The sequence below is a fragment of the Triturus cristatus genome, chromosome 1_1 (genome assembly GCF_964204655.1).
Source record: "Triturus cristatus chromosome 1_1, aTriCri1.1, whole genome shotgun sequence".
NCBI classification, from domain to species: Eukaryota; Metazoa; Chordata; class Amphibia; order Caudata; family Salamandridae; genus Triturus; species Triturus cristatus.
In genome coordinates, this window is record NC_140579.1 from 140,112,235 (window position 1) to 140,133,082 (window position 20,848).

Genomic DNA, 20,848 nt, shown 5'->3' on the forward strand with positions numbered 1-20,848 from the left:
CCAGCGCTGCGGCGGAATTCGCGCCGCAGCGAAGGGGTTAAAACATCTCCTACTTTGCATGTGTGCTGTACAGTGCAGCGCACATGCAAAGTTGGGAAAGAAAAGAGAAATAAAAGAAATAAAAGCAGTTCCCTTTGATAGTGCTATATCAGAAGGGTGTTACGTTTTTTTATGCAAAATTTGGATTTTTTTTTTTCTTTTTTTTTTTTTTTAGTACAGAGGGTTTTGCATCACAAAGCATGGGTGATTGCATGGGAGCGCTCACGCACCACCCACGGAAGGCCCTCTTCGCGCTAAGTAACGCAGAGCGCAGCCCCAAGCGCAGGAGCACCCACGCACCACCCACGGAAGGCCCTCTTGGCGCTGAGTAATGCAGAGCAGCGCCATGCAGCACCCACGAAAGGCCCTCTTGGCAATAAGTAACAGAGCAGCGTGGGTGCGCCCGGGCACCACCCATGGAAGGCCCTCTAGGAGCTCAGTAATGCAGAGCAGCAGCAAGCGTGGGAACGCCCACACAGCAATAAGTAACAGAGCAGCATGGGAGCGCCTGGGCACCACCCATGGAAGGCTCTCTAGGTGCTCAGTAATGCAGAGCAGCGCCATGCATGGGAGCGCCCACGCACCACCCACGGAAGGCCCTCTTGGCACTGAGTAATTCAGAGCAGCGCCATGCATGGGAACGCCCACGCACCACCCACGGAAGGCCCTCTTCACGCTAAGTAACGCAGAGCAGCCCCAAGCGTAGGAGCGCCCACACACCACCCACGGAAGGCCCTCTTGGCGCTGAGTAATGCAGCACCAGGTGCCGAGCGCCCATCCACCACCCACGGAAGGCCCTCTTGGCGCCGAGTAATGCAGCACCAGGTGCCGAGCGCCCATGCACCACCCACGGAAGGCCCTCTTGGCGCTGAGTAATGCAGCACCAGGTGCCGAGCGCCCATGCACCACCCACGGAAGGCCCATTGGCGCCGAGTAATGCAGCACCAGTTGCCGAGCGCCCATGCACCACCCACGGAAGGCCCTCTTGGTGCAAAGTAATGAAGAGCAGCGCCATGCATGGGAACGCCCACGCAGCACCCACGGAAGGCACTCTCGGCAATAAGTAACAGAGCAGCATGGAAGCGCCCGGGCACCACCCATGGAAGGCCCTCTAGGAGCTCAGTAATGCAGAGCAGCGCCATGCGTGGGAGTGCCCGCGCACCACCCACAGAAGGCCCTCTGCGCACGAAGTAACGCAGAGCAGCTCCATGCGTGGGAGTGCCCACGCACCACCCATGGAAGGCCCGCTTGGCACGAAGTAACGCAGAGCAGCGCCATGCATGGAAACGCCCACGCACCCCCCCATGGAAGGCCTTCTTGGCGCTAAGTAATGCAGCGCCAAGTGCCGGAGCACCCGTGCACTACCCAAGGAAGGCCCTCTTGGCACTAAGTAATGCAGCGCCGAGTGCCGGAGCACCGGTGCACCACCCACAGTAGGCCCTCTTCGCGCTAAGTAACGCAGAGCAGCCCCAAGTGCCGCAGCGCCCATGCACCACCCATAGAAGGCCCTCTTGGCGCTAAGCAATGCAGCACCAAGTGCCGGAGCTTCCGTGCACCACCCATGGAAGGCACTCATGGTGCTAAGTAACGTAGAACAGGGCCATGCATGGGAGCGCCTGCACCCCACCTATGGTGGGCACTCATGGCACTAAGTAACGCAGCACCAAGCGCGGGAGCGACTGTGCACCACCCATGGAAGGCCCTCTTAGCACTAAGTAATGCAGAGCAGCGCCATGCGCTGGAGCGCCCGCACACCACCCACAGAAGGCCCTCTTCACACTAAGTAAAACAAAGCAGAGCCAAGCACTGCTTTGTGCTTTCAAGTGAATTTCTAGCGCAAAAGTTTTCAATTGGATGGCATGCTGTAATGCACATGGTTTCCATTTGTGCCTTTTAAAAATCCATGCTTGTGTTTCCTCAGCAGGTCCGATCGGACCTGCTGAGGAAACACAAGCACTACGTTTTGTTGATTTAGATCCTCCCTGCGGATTGCCCCTGCTACATGTGGTTTTCCGCTGTCTTTAATGAATGTGTATTTGGTCATACTCCTTTTTTTAGGTCTCGCCTAGGCAGCGCTTGCGCTGTCTCTTCGAGACATGCTGTATTCAGGGTATGTGAATAAAGCTCCGCCTACTTACGGCCAATCTTTTTAATTGGCTCTTGTCCCTGACCTTTGTAAAGGGGGGCTTTTCACTGGTCATGAGGCTTAGTGTCCCTCCTTACTCCCATCTTGTCTCTTCTTGAAACCTCCCATGAGGACATCCCCTGTTACATGTGTTATTACGCCCTAGGTTTTAGGTCAATTACAGACTCGAGGCACTATTTTCTTTAAGGCCTTCAGACAGGACCCTCAGTCCTAAACTAGGTTGGCAGTGGTTACTTTACTCGCTAGCACATCTTACATTAGACGTTCTTTACATTTCCCTTCATCAGATGCACATAGAGTAGGGTGGGTTTACCATATCTTCTGCAGGGTACAGTGTGACCAAAAGTTTAGAAGGCTCACTAGGGACATTGAGGAGCAGCTTGCAGTACTGCACCCAACACATCTCACGTTTATATAACACTTTCTATAAATTTCCCTTCATCAGCTCCAAATAGAGTACAACCTAATCCGAATTAATATTCTTTTGTAACATTTCAAAGCTACTAATTGTATACATGGACATAGTTATTTGAATGTACTTGTGGTACGGTCTTGCATGCAATGGATTATGGGTAGGGTGGGTTTACCATATATTCTGCAGGGTGCAGTGTGACCAAAGGTTTAGAATGCTCACTAGGGAGCTTGCGGTACTGCACCTAGACATGCAGTGCTGCTGCCTTGCTCACTAGAGAGCCCAGTAGCAGCTTCCGGTTCTGCACCTACCACATCTCACATTTATAGTAGACCTTCTATAAATTTCCCTTCATCATCTCCACATAAAGTATAACCTAATTCAAAAGTAAGATAATATTTATTTTGTCACATTTCAAAGCTACTAATTGTATATGTGGACATAGCTATTTGAATGTACTTGTGGTACTGTCTTGCATGCAATGCATTATGGTTATGGCGGATTTACCATATCTTCTGCAGGGTGCAATACCATATGTGACCAAAAGTTTATGATGCTCACTAGGGACCTCTAGGAGCATCCTGCAGTACTGCACTAGGACATGAGATGCTTGTTACAGGCTTACTACCCAAGCATTTGCAATGCACTAGGTCTTGCATTACTGAAAGTATGAGCCATTGGCGTGGCATTATTAGTCGCAGGTCTCGCATTACTGAAAGTATGAGCCATTGGCGTGGCATTATTAGTCGCAGGTCTGGCATTATCGAAAGTATGAGCCATTGGCGTGGCATTATTAGTCGCAGGTCTCGCATTACTGAAAGTATGAGCCATTGGCGTTGCATTATTAGTCGCAGGTCTTCCATTACTGAAAGTATGAGCCATTGGCATTGCATTATAAGTCGCATTAATATTTGCAACACCAATACCTCAATCCATCAGTAATGCGAGACCTATTGAATTGCAAATGCTTGTTTTTTTTGTTTTGTTAAAGGAGGCATCACTTTCCCGTTATAGACGCCGTGTCCCTGGCCCTCTCCCACAGCAAGTGACAGGAATACTTAATACGCATTGTTTCGAGGGTAGAGTGCGGCTGCAGAGGGACCTTTCCCAAGCCACGCTTGTTTCATTCCTTTGACAGTACAAATGCTCTTTGCATCATGAGCACCACTGCGTTTCCACAGGTTACCGCACGTGATTCCTCTGCATTTTAAGTGCATTTGTGCTTTGACGGCCGCTGCATTTTTCTCCTAAAAAATGGTTTTGTCAGCTTCATAACTTTGTTTTATTTTCTATGGGGAATTTCACATCTGGTTGTTTAAGGTACAGTATCAACTCTCTATTCTGCACCCGATTGTAATAAAGATAACAATGTCTACTTATGAGTTACTTTTATCTTGATTGCACTGTCGGTGCCTGCTTTCAGGAGATGGTCATTTGTAAAGCTCCCACCAACCCAGACTTTTTTAAAACACGGGTATAAGTCAATCATAAGCAGCGTTTCTGGTACAGCTCGCTTAAAGCCAATGTAGCATTTTTCGTTTTTTTTTACATGAATAAACAGTTGAGCGTGGCTGCATAGGGACCTTTCCCCAGCCCATCTTACATTAGGTCTTAAGGTGGACCGGGTCTCACCGGTGCTGAGCACTGGCAGTTTTTTATAAAGGGGGGGCCTCGAAACGGGTCGCTAACGGGCTCGGTTTCGTGCCCGGGCACAGGTTGTCCGTTTCTTTTCGGACTGCAGTGACAGCAGGCCCATCGATGTGCGCTGCTCACACTGCTCAGTTCTCACTAGTGCAGAAGTTACGGCATGACGTCATGCCAGGTGAGCATCGCCGCGCTTGACCGCGATTACTTTCACTTTAGCGGCCACACGGCCGCTTTGATGTTTGATCACTTTCACGGCCACTTGGCATAGCCAATAGGTCTCGCTTTTGAGACCTTATAAGTATTTAGTTATGCAACTGTTGCATGGCTAAACACTTATAAGGTCCCAAAGGCGAGACCTATTGGCTATGCCAATGCTTGTTATAGATTGTTAGAGGCACCCCCCAAAAGCGTTCTTACTACTGCACAGGTCTGAGGCAAGGTGACCTCTCCCCAGCCCATTTAACCTTTCCAAACACTTAATATGCATCAATCTGCAAAGAAGTTCAAGCTGCATCCCCTGGCCTTCTCCCCCAGCTACTCACAGGCATACAGAACAAGCATTTGCAATACAATAGGTCTCGTATTTACAAGAGTTTGAGCTATTAGCATTGTAAATGACAAGTCTTTTATTGATGTGTTGATTTTAAAAACAGATAAAAGGCATTGTCATTTACAATGTCAATAGCTTAAACTTTCCCAAATGCAAGATCTATTGCATTGCAAATGCGTTCAGCGCCCGTGCTATAAAAATAAAAAAGCGTAAGGAGAAAGAGCGTCCTGTCTGCAACAGCAGGCAAGACAAAGCTATTTTGAGAAAATAGTGCTCGGAGGCTGTAATTAAAGCCTACTGAGTAATGACACACGTAACGGGGGTGTCGCCATGCGAGGTTACAAAATAACACAAGGTGGTACTAAGGAGGGACTACTAAGCCTATTGACTAATGGACAGCCAGAGTTTACAATGGACAATGACACAAGCCAATGAAATATATGGGCTGACAGTGGGTGGCGCTTCAAAGCCCTACCTGAACACAGCAGGTCTCGCAGAGCAGCGCATGCGCTGCCCAGGGAAGACCTAAAAAAGGTTGTTACAGGGTAACAGCATGGCTGCAAAGAGACCTCTTCCCAGCCCATCTAACGTGTTTCATTTAATGGAAAGTAAACATTTGTAAATGCGACCTAAATTACTCTATTTTTTTAAAAATAATAACTCTTGCTAGGTTTTTTTTTTTTACGGAATTTTATGTAGCGTAAACTTGACACGGTAGCGGGTATCAGGGCGCTTTACATAGCACCAGTTGCATTACATGAGGACACATTCATTTTTGTTAGGCACGGGGAGATTGAGTGATTTGCCTAAAATCACAGGATGTTCAGCATCGTTGCCGAGACTCGAACCCTCAAATCTGGGGAACCAGATTGGAGGTCGACCGCCCTAGCCGTTGGGCCAACTCCTCTCCCCAGTTAGGTGCGATCCGGCTTTTTTCTCTTCTTTAAGGATGTTTTAGTTAAAATCTGTAAAATCTGCTTTATGCACTAACAGTTCCACAGTTGGGGACGGTTTTGTTGTTAACCAAACTTTCAAATTGCTAATGGGCCAATCGGGGTGGAGTAGAAGGTAGCAGTGAAGCATTATAAGGCAGCCAGCCCCTTAGGGATGCTAAACACAGTTTACTACCGAGGGGTGACACCTCTTTGTATGTTTTCTGAGGCCGGACCGAATGGAGACAGAGCCGCTGTGACAAGACGCAGTATTCCAATGCGGCCTCTGGGTTCAAGCTGGTTTTGTACTGCAAGCTTCCTGCCCTCTCCTTCGCCTACAGATCGTTAGAGGCGCACACCACAAGCTTCCTTACTAATGCGTAGGTCCAAAGCATGGTGACCTCTCCCCAACCCAGCTCACCAATCTGGAGCCTAAATAACTTGCAATCTGCAAACTACTTCCCACTTCCTCCCCTAGTGGTCGCTCCCAGCTTCTTGCAGCATACATAAAAACTGTTGGTAAAGGGTTACAGAGCGGGTGCAAAGTGACCTTCCCCCAGCCCATCTTAGCAGTTTCATGTAATGCACAGTGAATAGTTGTAAATGGGACCTAAATTACTCCCTCTTTTAAAAATAATAAACCTTGCCAGTTAGGGGCGATCTGGCTTTTTACAGATTGTTAGAGGAGCACACCACAAGCACCGCCTCAGCACCAACAACGCACTTCTAAAGCACATCAACTCAACACCACGAAGAACCAGCTCAGCACCACCCTATCAGCATTACTCAGCACCACCACCACGTCATTATTACTCAGCACCACGTCATTATTACTCGGCACCACCTCAGCACCCAGCACCACCTAAGCATTACTCAGCACCATGCCATTACTCAGCATCCCCTCAGCACCCAGCACCACCTAAGCATTACTCAGCACCACCTCAGCATTACTCAGCACCACGTCATTACTCAGCACCACGTCATTATTACTCAGCACCACCGCAGTATCAACAACGCACTTCTAAAGCACATCAACTCAACACCACGAAGAACCAGCTCAGCACCACCCTATCAGCATTACTCAGCACCACCACCACGTCATTATTACTCAGCACCACCTCAGCATTACTCAGCACCACCTCAGCACCCAGCACCACCTAAGCATTACTCAGCACCATGCCATTACTCAGCACCACCTCAGCATTACTCAGCACCACGTCATTATTACTCAGCACCACCGCAGTATCAACAATGCACTTCTAAAGCACATCAACTCAAAATCACGAAGAACCAGCTCAGCACCACATCAGCATTACTCACCACCACGTAATTATTACTCAGCGCCACCTCAGCATTACTCAGCATCACGTCATTACTCAGCATCAGCATTACTCACCACCGCCCCCACCTCAGCATTACTCACCACCGCCCCCACCTCAGCATTACTCAGCACCATGCCATTTACTCAGCACCACCTCAGCATTACTCAGCACCACCTCAGCACCATGTCATTACTCAGCACCACCTAAGCATTACTCAGCACCACCTCAGCATCAACAACGCTCTTCTAAAGCACATCAACTCAACACCACGAAGAACCAGCTCAGCACCATCATATCAGCATTACTCAGCACCACCACCACGTCATTATTACTCAGCACCACCTCAGCACCGCCACCTCAGCATTACTCAGCACCATGCCATTACTCAGCACCACCTCAGCACCATGTCATTACTCAGCACCACCTAAGCATTACTCAGCACTAACAACGCACTTCTAAAGCACATCAACTCAACACCATGAAGATCCAGCTCAGCACCACCACAGCATTACCCCGCACCATCGCCACCTCTACATTACTCCACACCATCGCCACGTCATTATTACTCAGCACCACCTCAGCATTACTCAGCACCACCACCACCACCTCAGCATTTCTCAGCACCACGTCATTATTACTCAGCACAACCGCAGTATCAAAAACACACTTCTAAAGCACATCAACTCAACACCACGAAGAACCAGCTCAGCACCACATCAGCATTACTCAGCATCACGTCATTATTACTCACCACCGCCCCCACCTCAGCATTACTCACCACCGCCCCCACCTCAGCATTACTCAGCGCCATGTCAGCATTACTCAGCACCTCAGAATTACTCAGCACCATGTCAGCATTACTCAGCACCACCACAGCATTACTCAGCACCACCACAGCATTACTCAGCACCACCACAGCATTACTCAGCACCATCGCACCATCACATCTACATTACTCAGCACCGCCACCACCTCAGCATTGCCCAGCACCATGTCAGCATTACTCACCACCACCACGTCATTATTACTCAGCACCACCTCAGCATTACTCAGCACCACCACCACCTCAGCATCACTCAGCACGACCTCACCATTACTCACCACCGCCACCATCTCAGCATTACTCAGCACCGCCACCACCTCAGCATTACTCAGCACCGCCACCACCTCAGCATTGCTCAGCACCGCCACCACCTCAGCATTGCTCAGCACCGCCACCACCTCAGCATTGCTCAGCACCGCCCCCACCTCAGCACTGCTCTGCACTGCCCCCACCTCAGCATTGCTCTGCACTGCCCCCACCTCAGCATTGCTCTGCACCGCCCCCACCTCAGCATTGCTCTGCACCGCCCCACCTCAGCATTGCTCTGCACCGCCCCACCTCAGCATTGCTCTGCACCGCCCCCACCTCAGCATTGCTCTGCACCGCCCCCACCTCAGCATTGCTCAGCACCCTGTCAGCATTACTCAGCACCACTACCTCAGAATTACTCAGCACCATGTGAGCATTACTCAGCACCACCTCAGCATTACTCCGCACCACCACAGCATTGCTCAGCACCAGGTCAGCATTGCTCAGCACCACCACCTCAGAATTACTCAGCACCATGTGAGCATTACTCAGCACCACCTCAGCATTACTCCGCACCACCACAGCATTGCTCAGCACCATGTCAGCATTACTCAGCACCACCACCTCAGAATTACTCAGCACCATGTGAGCATTACTCCGCACCACCACAGCATTACTCCGCACCATCACCACCTCTACATTACCCAGCACCGCCCCCACCTCAGCATTGCTCAGCACCATGTCAGCATTACTCAGCACCACCACCTCAGAATTACTCAGCACCATGTCAGCATTACTCAGCACCACCACAGAATTACTCCGCACCATCACATCTACATTACTCAGCACCGCCACCACCTCAGCATTGCCCAGCACCGTGTCAGCATTACTCAGCACCACCACATTAAAATCTTAACACTATACTACTACAAATACAAAATACGACACTATACTCTACCCACTACACTCTAAAACATCATCAACTGCCACTCAGCAACATTACACATAAGTACACTCCACATCATAACGATTACAAACAGCAGAATTTCACTAAACACACAATTCCATACAACACTATTAGAAATACATACATTTACATTCTAAAAATACATAGTTTGGCTACATACACAATTCCACTCCGCACCCCATACATATATCCACTCCATAACACATAAATAACACACATCATTTACAACGCAAATATGCTTTTAGAGTTATTTTTAACTTGACAAACTTCGTGAACTCCACGTGGATAAAACAAAACTCCCACCGTTGTTGAAGAAAGCGCTTCCGTGTCTCAGTTTCCAAGAACAACATGCCCTTTAGCAAACACTTTCTTCTTTTAGTAAACACACCCTAAATGTGTGTTGTTTCAGCTGCGTCTTTTCAAGCCCCTTTCTCTGCCACCCCCGCCCTCTACACACACAAACCATCATGGACTGTAATAACACGTCTGATACTGGCAGTGTGTGAGTGCACACAGCCTTCTCGAGCAGCCAGCCTGCCAGGTGCTCCACTGCACCCTGTGCACACACATCAACAAGGGAAGGGTGGCTGCAGAGAGCGGACACAGCACAAAGAAGCCGTATTCACAAACACGGAGGCCTCACCACATGTGGGGCTGGGGGCCTGGGAGGGCGCAGGGTGACACCGACTGGCACGGGTGGTCCACGTTCTCTTGGCCCGGTAGCTCGGTGGGTCGAGATACTTCTGCGGCTGGCCGCGTGCACTGCGCAGGTGAAGAGATCCGTGCCAGAGTTGCCCGCTCGGCCCTCCATCCTTCCAAGGTCGATAACTCAAGTAAAGATGCCAAACAGTGTAGCAATTCGACAGGTTTCCACAGTTATAGCAGTGGAAACGTTTTCCAGGGAAAGGCCAGTGGGTGGGAGGCGGGGGGGGGGGGGGGGGGGGCTTGAGAGGCTCTGCCCTAACCACGGGCCCCCACTCGCTGTTACCGGTGAGGTGGAAGCTGGGGTGACGTTTTACCGGTGTTTAAAGGAGCGGGACAGCTTTACCGGATTCAGTGGGATTCGCCAATATCTGGGGTATCAGGTGACGTCGATTTACTCCCGTCTGACCCCGGCGTCAGAATACGTCCCTTCGACTCCTTTTGGTTGATAAATCCAACCTCTCTATAAAGGGGGCTTGAACTCAACAAGTATGTGGTCAAACCTGCTGGCCCAGTAGGTTTAAAATGTCACCATTTGGCACAATATTCCCCATTCTATAAGCCGCACACCTCCTAGAAAAAAACGTAATGCGACCTGGGACACAGGGGCCCGAGTTTCCATTGGTGCGCAGAGGCCCGAGGGGTCACTTAACCCGGATTATTGCAGTATTTCAGAGTTCAAACAGCAGCCAGGGGCCCATGTCCCTCCTTGCACCGGGGCCCATGCCGGGGCCCACGTCCCTTCCTTGCACCGGGGCCCACGTCCCTTCCTTGCACCGGGGCCCACGTCCCTTCCTTGCACCGGGGCCCACGTCCCTTCCTTGCACCGGGGCCCACGTCCCTCCTTGCACCGGGTCCCATGCCCTTCCTTTCTCTAGGATCCACCGAAGCCGCCATGGGTCTCGCTAGAGTCACAGAGGCAGCCATGGGTCTCACTAGAGTCACAGAGGCACCCAGAGGTCTCGCTAGAGTCACAGAGGCACCCAGAGGTCTCGCTAGTGTCACAGAGGCACCCAGAGGTCTCGCTAGTGTCACAGAGGCGCCCAGGGGTCTCCCTATTGGCACAGCGGCTCCCAGGGGTCTCCCTATTGGCACAGCGGCTCCCAGGGGTCTCCCTAGTGGCACAGCGGCACCCAGGGGTCTCCCTAGGTCTCCCTGTGGCACAGAGGCACCCAGGGGTCTCCCTAGGTCTCCCTAGTGGCACAGCGGCACCCAGGGGTCTCCCTAGTGGCAAAGAGGCACCCAGGGGTCTCCCTAGTGGCACAGAGGTACCCAGGGGTCTCCCTAGTGGCACAGAGGCACCCAGGGGTCTCCCTAGGTCTCCCTAGAGGCACAGAGGCAGCCGGGGGTCTCCCTAGTGGCACAGAGGCACCCAGGGGTCTCCCTAGTGGCACAGAGGCACCCAGGGGTCTCCATAGGTCTCCCTAGTGACAAAGATGCACCCAGGGGTCTCCCTAGTGGCACAGAGGCGCCCAGGGGTCTCCCTATTGGCACAGCGCCTCCCAGGGGTCTACCTAGTGGCACAGCGGCACCCAGGGGTCTCCCTAGGTCTCCCTAGTGGCACAGATGCACACAGGGGTCTCCCTAGGTCTTCCTAGTGGCACAGAGGCACCCAGGGGTCTCCCTAGTGGCACAGAGGCACCCAGGGGTCTCCCTAGGTCTCCCTAGTGGCACAGCGGCACCCAGGGGTCTCCCTAGTGGCACAGAGGCACCCAGGGGTCTCCCTAGTGGCACAGAGGCGCCCAGGAGTCTCCCTAGTGGCACAGAGGCGCCCAGGAGTCTCCCTAGTGGCACAGAGGCGCCCAGGAGTCTCCCTAGTGGCACAGAGGCGCCCAGGGGTCTCCCTAGTGGCACAGAGGCGCCCAGGGGTCTCCCTAGGTCTCCCTAGTGGCACAGAGGCACCCAGGGGTCTCCCTAGTGGCACAGAGGCGCCCAGGGGTCTCCCTAGGTCTCCCTAGTGGCACAGAGGCGCCCAGGAGTCTCCCTAGTGGCACAGAGGCGCCCAGGGGTCTCCCTAGTGGCACAGAGGCGCCCAGGGGTCTCCCTAGGTCTCCCTAGTGGCACAGAGGCACCCAGGGGTCTCCATAGGTCTCCCTAGTGGCACAGAGGCACCCAGGGGTCTCCCTAGTGGCACAGAGGCGCCCTGGGGTCTCCCTAGGTCTCCCTAGTGGCACAGAGGCACCCAGGGGTCTCCCTAGTGGCACAGAGGCACCCAGGGGTCTCCCTGGGTCTCCCTAGTGGCACAGCGGCACCCAGGGGTCTCCCTAGTGGCACAGCGGCACCCAGGGGTCTCCCTAGGGGCACAGCGGCACCCAGGGGTCTCCCTAGTGGCAGAGGCACCCAGGGGTCTCCCTAGTGGCACAGAGGTACCCAGGGGTCTCCCTAGTGGCACAACGGCACCCAGGGGTCTCCCTAGGTCTCCCTAGTGGCACAGAGGCAGCCGGGGGTCTCCCTAGTGGTACAGAGGCACCCAGGGGTCTCCCTATTGGCACAGAGGCGCCCAGGGGTCTCCCTAGGTCTCCCTAGTGGCACAGCGGCACCCAGGGTTCTCCCTAGTGGCACAGAGGCACCCAGAGATCTCCCTAGGTCTCCCTAGTGGCACAGAGGCACCCAGGGGTCTCCCTAGAGGCACAGAGGCTAGTGGCACAGAGGCACCCAAGGGTCTCCATAGGTCTCCCTAGTGACACAGATGCACCCAAGGGTCTACCTAGTGGCACAGAGGCATCCAGGGGTCACCCTAGGTCTCCCTAATGATACAGATGCACCCGGGGTCTCCCTAGTGGCACAGAAGCACCCAGGGGTCTCCCTAGTGGCACAGAAGCACCCAGGGGTCTCAATAGGTCTCCCTAGTGGCACAAAGGCACCCAGGGGTCTCAATAGTGGCACAGAGGCACCCAGGGGTCTCCCTAGTGGCACAGAGGCACCCAGGGGTCTCCCTAGTGACACAGATGCACCCAGGGGTCTCCCTAGGGGCACAGCGGCACCCAGGGGTCTCCCTAGGTCTCCCTAGTGGCACAGAGGCAGCCGGGGGTCTCCCTAGTGGCACAGAGGCACCCAGGGGTCTCCCTATTGGCACAGAGGCACCCAGGGGTCTCCCTAGGTCTCCCTAGTGGCACAGCAGCACCCAGGGTTCTCCCTAGTGGCACAGAGGCACCCAGGGGTCTCCCTAGGTCTCCCTAGTGGCACAGAGGCACCCAGGGGTCTCCCTAGTGGCACAGAGGCTAGTGGCACAGAGGCACCCAGGGGTCTCCATAGGTCTCCCTAGTGACACAGATGCACCCAAGGGTCTACCTAGTGGCACAGAGGCACCCAGGGGTCACCCTAGGTCTCCCTAATGATACAGATGCACCGGGGTCTCCCTAGTGGCACAGAAGCACCCAGGGGTCTCCCTAGTGGCACAGAGGCACCCAGCGGTCTCAATAGGTCTCCCTAGTGGCACAAAGGCACCCAGGGGTCTCCCTAGTGGCACAGAGGCACCCAGGGGTCTCCCTAGTGGCACAGAGGCACCCAGGGGTCTCCCTAGGTCTCCCTAGTGACACAGATGCACCCAGGGGTCTCCCTAGGGGCACAGCGGCACCCAGGGGTCTCCCTAGTGACAGAGGCACCCAGGGGTCTCCCTCGTGGCACAGAGGCACCCAGGGGTCTCCCTAGTGGCACAGAGGCACCCAGGGGTCTCCATAGGTCTCCCTAGTGAGACAGATGCACCCAGGGGTCTCCCTAGTGGCACAGAGGCACCCAGGGGTCTCCCTAGTGACATAGATGCACCCTGGGGTCTCCCTAGGGGCACAGCGGCACCCAGGGGTCTCCCTAGGTCTCCCTAGTGACACAGAGGCACCCAGGGGTCTCCCTCGTGGCACAGAGGCACTTAGGGATCTCCCTAGGTCTCCCTAGTGACACAGATGCACCCATGGGTCTCCCTAGGGGCACAGCGGCACCCAGGGGTCTCCCTAGGTCTCCCTAGTGACAGAGGCACCCAGGGGTCTCCCTAGGTCTCCCTCGTGGCACAGAGGCACCCAGGGGTCTCCCTAGTGGCACAGCAGCACCCAGGGGTCTCCCTAGGTCTCCCTAGTGGCACAGATGCACCCAGGGGTCACCCTAGGCCTTCCTAGTGGCACAGAGGCACCCAGGGGTCTCCCTGTGGCACAGAGGCACCCAGGGGTCTCCCTAGTGGCACAGCGGCACCCAGCGGCCTCCCTAGTGGCACAGAGGCACCCAGGGGTCTCCCTAGTGGCACAGAGGCACCCAGGGGTCTCCCTAGTGGCACAGAGGTACCCAGGGGTCTCCCTAGTGGCACAGAGGCGCCCAGGGGCCTCCCTAGGTCTCCCTAGTGGCACAGAGGCACCCAGGGGTCTCCCTAGTGGCACAGAGGCACCCAGGGGTCTCCCTAGTGGCACAGAGGCACCCAGAGGTCTCCCTAGTGACACAGATGCACCCAGTGGTCTCCCTAGGGGCACAGCGGCACCCAGGGGTCTCCCTAGGGGCACAGATGCACCCAGGGGTCTCCCTAGGTCTCCCTAGTGACACAGAGGCACCCAGGGGTCTCCCTCGTGGCACAGAGGCACCAAGGGGTCTCCCTAGTGGCACAGATGCACCCTGGGATCTCCCTAGGTCTCCCTAGTGACACAGATGCACCCAGGGGTCTCCCTAGGGGCACAGCGGCACCCAGGGGTTTCCCTAGGTCTCCCTAGTGACAGAGGCACCCAGGGGTCTCCCTAGGTCTCCCTCGTGGCACAGAGGCACCCAGGGGTCTCCCTAGTGGCACAGATGCACCCTGGGATCTCCCTAGTGACACAGATGCACCCAGGGGTCTCCCTAGGGGCACAGCGGCAGCCGGGGGTGATACGAACCTGGGATCGCCACTGAAATCTTGCCGCTTTGAACTGTAAATGCTGCTTCCGAGGGTGTCGCGATTGTCCACAAAAGAGGAAGGGGCGCATCTCCGGACTTGTCTGTCGAGTGGTTTGGGTGGAAGTGGTTGGTGTGAGGAGGAAACTCCCACCAGGGCCTATAGCTGTGGCTGCTGCAGCTCCCAGAGGCCCACGAGGGCGTCTCTGCCCTGGTTGTGTGTGTGACAGCGTCTGTAGCTTTCCATGTGTGTTGCTTCTGGCCCTGACACGGGTGCAGTGGGCAGTGCTGCTCTGGACACACCCGTGGAGCACGAGGCCGACCTCCCGGCGGGCAAGGAGGCCCTGTCCCGGCTCTGGGGTCGGGCCCCTCTTTGTGGGTTCCCCTGTGCTTGCCCCAGTAGGCGCCGCCTGGCCGCTTGAGAGGCTCCAGCTAGTTATTGGGGTGCAGCACTGTGCCCCCCCCCCCCCCACTGTCCCGGTGGCTGGTGCCACTCACACCGGAACAAGGGAGGCCGACTGTTTGTGGCAGGTGATCCCAGGCACAGGTGTCTGGCCTCATCCCCTGGAAGGGAGGGTCCCCAGGCCTCCCCCTGAAGATCCCCCGAGTCCTACAAGGGGGGGGGGGGCGGGGGTGACCATAGACAGCACAGCAGGTGCTTTTACAAACTGACCCCCCTTCAGGCTGTCATCCTTCAAAGGTGACCATCTGCATGGACAAGATTCCTGCCCTGGAGCCCAGCAGTGTCTGGTGGGCTGGGGAGTACGCGGGGGCTCTGTGCTCACCCCGCTTCTACCACTCTCACAGCGTGAGCTCCCGGGCTGTGCAGGAGGTCACCCTGCTTCCACCACCCTCACAGAGGGTGCTCTGCTGTTTTGGCCCTGTGTTGTAGTCGTCAGGCGCGCAACAGAGCCAGTAGAACACGTCACTACAACCCAGAGCCTGTAGAACAAGCCACAACAACGCAGAGCCAAGAGATCAGAGCCTGTAGAACAAGCCACAACAACCCAGAGCCAAGAGATCAGAGCCTGTAGAACAAGCCACTACAACCCAGAGCCAAGAGATCAGAGCCTGTAGAACAAGCCACTACAACCCAGAGCCAAGAGATCAGAGCCTGTAGAACAAGCCACTACAACCCAGAGCCAAGAGATCAGAGCCTGTAGAACAAGCCACTACAACCCAGAGCCAAGAGATCAGAGCCTGTAGAACAAGCCACTACAACCCAGAGTCAAGAGATCAGAGCCTGTAGAACAAGCCACTACAAACCAGAGCCTGTAGAACAAACCACTACAACCCAGAGCCAAGAGATCAGAGCCTGTAGAACAAGTCACTACAACCCAGAGCCTGTAGAACAAGTCACTACAACCCAGAAGAGCCAAGCGATCAGAGCCTGTAGAACAAGCCACTACAACCCATTAGAGCCAAGAGATCAGAGCCTGTAGAACAAGCCACTACAACCCATTAGAGCCAAGAGATCAGAGCCTGTAGAACAAGTCACTACAACCCAGAGCCTGTAGAACAAGTCACTACAACCCAGAAGAGCCAAGAGATCAGAGCCTGTAGAACAAGCCACTACAACCCATTAGAGCCAAGAGATCAGAGCCTGTAGAACAAGTCACTACAACCCAGAGCCTGTAGAACAAGTCACTACAACCCAGAAGAGCCAAGAGATCAGAGCCTGTAGAACAAGTCACTACAACCCATTAGAGCCAAGAGATCAGAGCCTGTAGAACAAGTCACTACAACCCTGAGCCTGTAGAACAAGTCACTACAACCCAGAGCCAAGAGATCAGAGCCTGTAGATCTCTTGTCTGAGGGCTGCAGTGCCCCCTTCTCTTCCTGCTACCATGAGGCGCTCACCACTTCTATTTATAAACCGGAAGGCTGCATGGCGGACGCCGGAGAAGGGAGCAGGTGGGGAGGGTGAGGGAGGGGGGGATGTAGGATAGGAGGGTGGTGCAGGGGGGATGGGGGGGGGGGGTAGGGAGGTCTGGAGATCTCACCTGCGCCGGCGGGGGCTGCTGCTTCGGAGCTCCTCGCTGCGGTCCTCGGTGGGGGCTCCCTGATGGAGCCTTGCGGGGCTCGCTCCTCCCCTCTTCTCCCTTTCACTTCCCTACCCACCAGTGGTGTAAGAGCCGCTTGCGCAGCGCACCTCCCTCTCAGCATCACACGGCGGCTGTGCAGACACTGCCCCCACCCGTCTAGAGGACCCGCCGAGGCTGCCCCCGCCCTCTCCCCCGGGTCCCGCCAGCTGCCCCAGACACTCCCACCGCCGCCTCTTCCTTCCTCCCCAATCACCACCCCTCTCCATCACCCGCCCCCTCCCTGCCCAGTGCTTTAATGGGAAAAAAATAGTGCAGGTACTCATTTAAATGAGGCGAGTGGGCGGGGATAGGGGCGGGGCTAAGAGCAAGGCATGCTGATACCTATTGACTTCAAGTTGCAGCACATACCAAAACACATGAGAAATGCGTTTCTATAAATGAAACAGGCTAATTCGTTACACAAAACGACAGTTAAACGCGGTGATGTTTGAACATTTCCTTGTTATCTAATATTTGCAGCTTCAATACTGCTGCTTGGAGAGAGACAGACACGCACGCACACACACACACCCTTTTATTATACCTCCCGTCCCAACAGTGTATCGAATCTCTCCCTTTCTCTCGCTTTTTTCCTCACACAAAAACAGGCACAGGCAAACAGAAAAATATAAGCACACACTCGGGCAAAAGAATCGGGTAGGATTAAAGCCATTTTGTACCTCGTAACCTTTTGCTTTCTTAATTGCGCTGTCACTGGGCTGGCTAGATCCAGTGTTTGCAACACAGCATGAGGTCAACACCAGGACGTTATGCAAATGAGCCCCCGCTGAATAGTTCAGCGGGGGCTCAGCTCACCAGTCACGGCTACAGACATGCCTTGGCTGTCAGACAGGTCACTAGCACTAGCAGCCAATGCGCCTACCGTTTATGAGTACCGGTACTCGCTTTGGCAGCAGAGAAGTGCCGGTACTCCGAGTGCTAAAAATAAGAAGTGAGTACCGGCCCATTTTAAGCACTGTCCCTGCCCACCCCTCCCACATCACCACTAACCTCCTCCCTGCCCAGCAGTCACATATCGCCTTCCATTTCCTCCATCATAACCGGCCCTCCTTCCATCACACGCATTCCATCACACCATGAATACCTCTCTCTCCATCACCTCCTACATAACATCCCTCCAGCACCCGCCCCTCCATCATCAGCAACCCCTCTCCACAGCCAGCACCCCTCCATCAGTGCCAGCATCCCTCCCCCTCTCCACCACCAGCAGCCCTCCATCAGTGCCAGCATCCCCTCCCTCTCCACCATCAGCATCTCCTCCCTCTCCACCACCAGCACCCCTTCATCAGTGCCAGCAAACCCCCCCTCTCCACCACCAGCATTCCCTCCCTCTCCACCACCAGCACCCCTCTATCAGTGCCAGCAATCCTCTCCCTCTCCAACACCAGCATCCCCTCCCTCTCCACCACCAGCATCCCCTCCCTCTCCACCACCAGCATCCCCTCCCTCTCCACCACCAGCACCCCTCCATCAGTGCCAGCATCCCCTCCCTCTCCACCGTCAGCATCCCCTCCCTCTCCACCACCAGCACCCCTCCATCAGTGCCAGCATCCCCTCCCTCTCCACCGTCAGCACCCCTCCATCAGTGCCAGCATCCCCTCCCTCTCCACCACCAGCATCCCCTCCCTCTCCACCACCAGCACCCCTCCATCAGTGCCAGCATCCCCTCCCTCTCCACCACCAGCAGCCCTCCATCAGTGCCAGCATCCCCTCCCTCTCCACCATCAGCATCTCCTCCCTCTCCACCACCAGCACCCCTTCATCAGTGCCAGCAAACCCCCCCTCTCCACCACCAGCATTCCCTCCCTCTCCACCACCAGCACCCCTCTATCAGTGCCAGCAATCCTCTCCCTCTCCAACACCAGCATCCCCTCCCTCTCCACCACCAGCATCCCCTCCCTCTCCACCACCAGCATCCCCTCCCTCTCCACCACCAGCACCCCTCCATCAGTGCCAGCATCCCCTCCCTCTCCACCGTCAGCATCCCCTCCCTCTCCACCACCAGCACCCCTCCATCAGTGCCAGCATCCCCTCCCTCTCCACCGTCAGCACCCCTCCATCAGTGCCAGCATCCCCTCCCTCTCCACCACCAGCATCCCCTCCCTCTCCACCACCAGCACCCCTCCATCAGTGCCAGCATCCCCTCCCTCTCCACCACCAGCACCCCTTCCTCACTGCCAGCAACCCTCCATCAGTGCCAGCATCCCCTCCCTCTCCACCGTCAGCACCCCTTCCTCACTGCCAGCAACCCTCCCCCTCTCCACCACCAGCAGCACCCCTTCATCAGCGCCTCCAACCCTCCCCCTCCACCACCATCCCCTCCCTCTCCACCACCCCTTCATCAGTGCCAGCATCCCCTCCCTCTCCACCACCAGCACCCCTCCACCAGTGCCAGCATCCTCTCCCTCTCCACCACCAGCACCCCTCCATCAGTGCCTGCGTCCCCTCCCTCTCCATCATCAGCAACCCCTCTCCACAGCCAGCACCCCTCCATCAGTGCCAGCATCCCTCCCCCTCTCCACCACCAGCAGCCCTCCATCAGTGCCAGCATCCTCTCCCTCTCCACCATCAGCATCTTCTCCCTCTCCACCACCAGCACCCCTTCATCAGTGCCAGCAAACCCCCCCTCTCCACCACCAGCATTCCCTCCCTCTCCACCACCAGCACCCCTCCATCAGTGCCAGCATCCCCTCCCTCTCCACCATCAGCATCTCCTCCCTCTCCACCACCAGCACCCCTTCATCAGTGCCTGCAAACCCCCCCTCTCCACCACCAGCATTCCCTCCCTCTCCACCACCAGCACCCCTTCATCAGTGCCTGCTTCCCCTCCCTCTCCAACACCAGCATCCCCTCCCTCTCCACCACCAGCATCCCCTCCCTCTCCACCACCAGCACTCCTCCATCAGTGCCAGCATCCCCTCTCCCTCCACCGTCAGCACCCCTTCCTCAGTGCCAGCAACCCTCCTCCTCTCCACCACCAGCACCCCCTCCCTCTCCACCACCAGCACCCCTCCATCAGTGCCAGCAATCCTCTCCCTCTCCAACACCAGCATCCCCTCCCTCTCCACCACCAGCATCCCCTCCCTCTCCACCACCAGCACTCCTCCATCAGTGCCAGCATCCCCTCCCTCTCCACCATCAGCATCTCCTCCCTCTCCACCACTAGCACCCCTTCATCAGTGCCAGCAAACCCCCCCTCTCCACCACCAGCATTCCCTCCCTCTCCACCACCAGCACCCCTTCATCAGTGCCTGCTTCCCCTCCCTCTCCACCACCAGCACCCCTCTATCAGTGCCAGCAATCCTCTCCCTCTCCACCACCAGCATCCCCTCCCTCTCCACCACCAGCACTCCTCCATCAGTGCCAGCATCCACTCTCCCTCCACCAGCAGCACCCCTCCATCTGTGCCAGCATCCCCTCCCTCTCCACCATCAGCACCCCTTCATAAGTGCCAGCAACCCTCCCCCTGTCCAAACCCAGCATCCCCTCCCTCTCCACCACCAGCATCCCCTCCCTCTCCACCACCAGCACCCCTCCATCAGTGCCAGCAACCCTCCCCCTCTCCAAACCCAGCATCCCCTCCCTCTCCACCACCAGCATCCCCTCCCTCTCCACCACCAGCATCCCCTCCCTCTCCACCACCAGCACCCCTCCATCAGTGCCAGCATCCCCTCCCTCTCCACCATCAGCACCCCTTCCTCACTGCCAGCAACCCTCCTCCTCTCCACCACCAGCATCCCCTCCCCCTCTCCACCACCAGCACCCCTTTATCAGTTCCAGCATACCCTCCCTCTCCACCATCAGCATCCCCTCTCTCTCCACCACCAGCAGCACCCCTTCATCAGCGCCTCCAACCCTCCCCCTCCACCACCATCCCCTCCCTCTCCACCACCAGCACCCCTCCACCAGTGCCAGCATCCTCTCCCTCTCCACCACCAGCACCCCTCCATCAGTGCCTGCGTCCCCTCCCTCTCCACCATCAGCATCCCCTCCCTCTCCAGCACCAGCATCCCCTCCCCCTCTCCACCACCAGCATCCCCCCTCTCCACCACCAGCACCCCTTTATCAGTGCCAGCATACCCCCCTCTCCACCATCAGCATCCCCTCCC

The 20,848-nt window shown here is 55.9% G+C and overlaps 3 pseudogenes across 5 annotated transcripts in view; all 3 read right to left on the minus strand.

Annotated features, from left to right (window-relative positions):
* Nucleotides 1-20,848, minus strand: part of LOC146869834 (beta-1,3-galactosyltransferase 9 pseudogene) — a 198,830-nt pseudogene that overhangs the window by 147,141 nt on the left and 30,841 nt on the right. The window lies entirely within an intron of this gene.
* Nucleotides 1-20,848, minus strand: part of LOC146869835 (beta-1,3-galactosyltransferase 9 pseudogene) — a 155,660-nt pseudogene that overhangs the window by 104,002 nt on the left and 30,810 nt on the right. The window lies entirely within an intron of this gene.
* LOC146869837 (beta-1,3-galactosyltransferase 9 pseudogene) overlaps nt 1-20,848 on the minus strand; it is an 81,609-nt pseudogene that overhangs the window by 29,915 nt on the left and 30,846 nt on the right. Inside the window, exon 1 of one of the 2 annotated variants that reach the window (XR_014967563.1) lies at nt 16,638-16,773. The exons of the other annotated variant lie outside the window; for it this stretch is intronic. The product of XR_014967563.1 is annotated as a beta-1,3-galactosyltransferase 9 pseudogene, transcript variant X1 (transcript). Of the gene's footprint in view, nt 1-16,637; nt 16,774-20,848 lie in introns of those variants that run through there. 2 annotated transcript variants of the gene reach the window in all.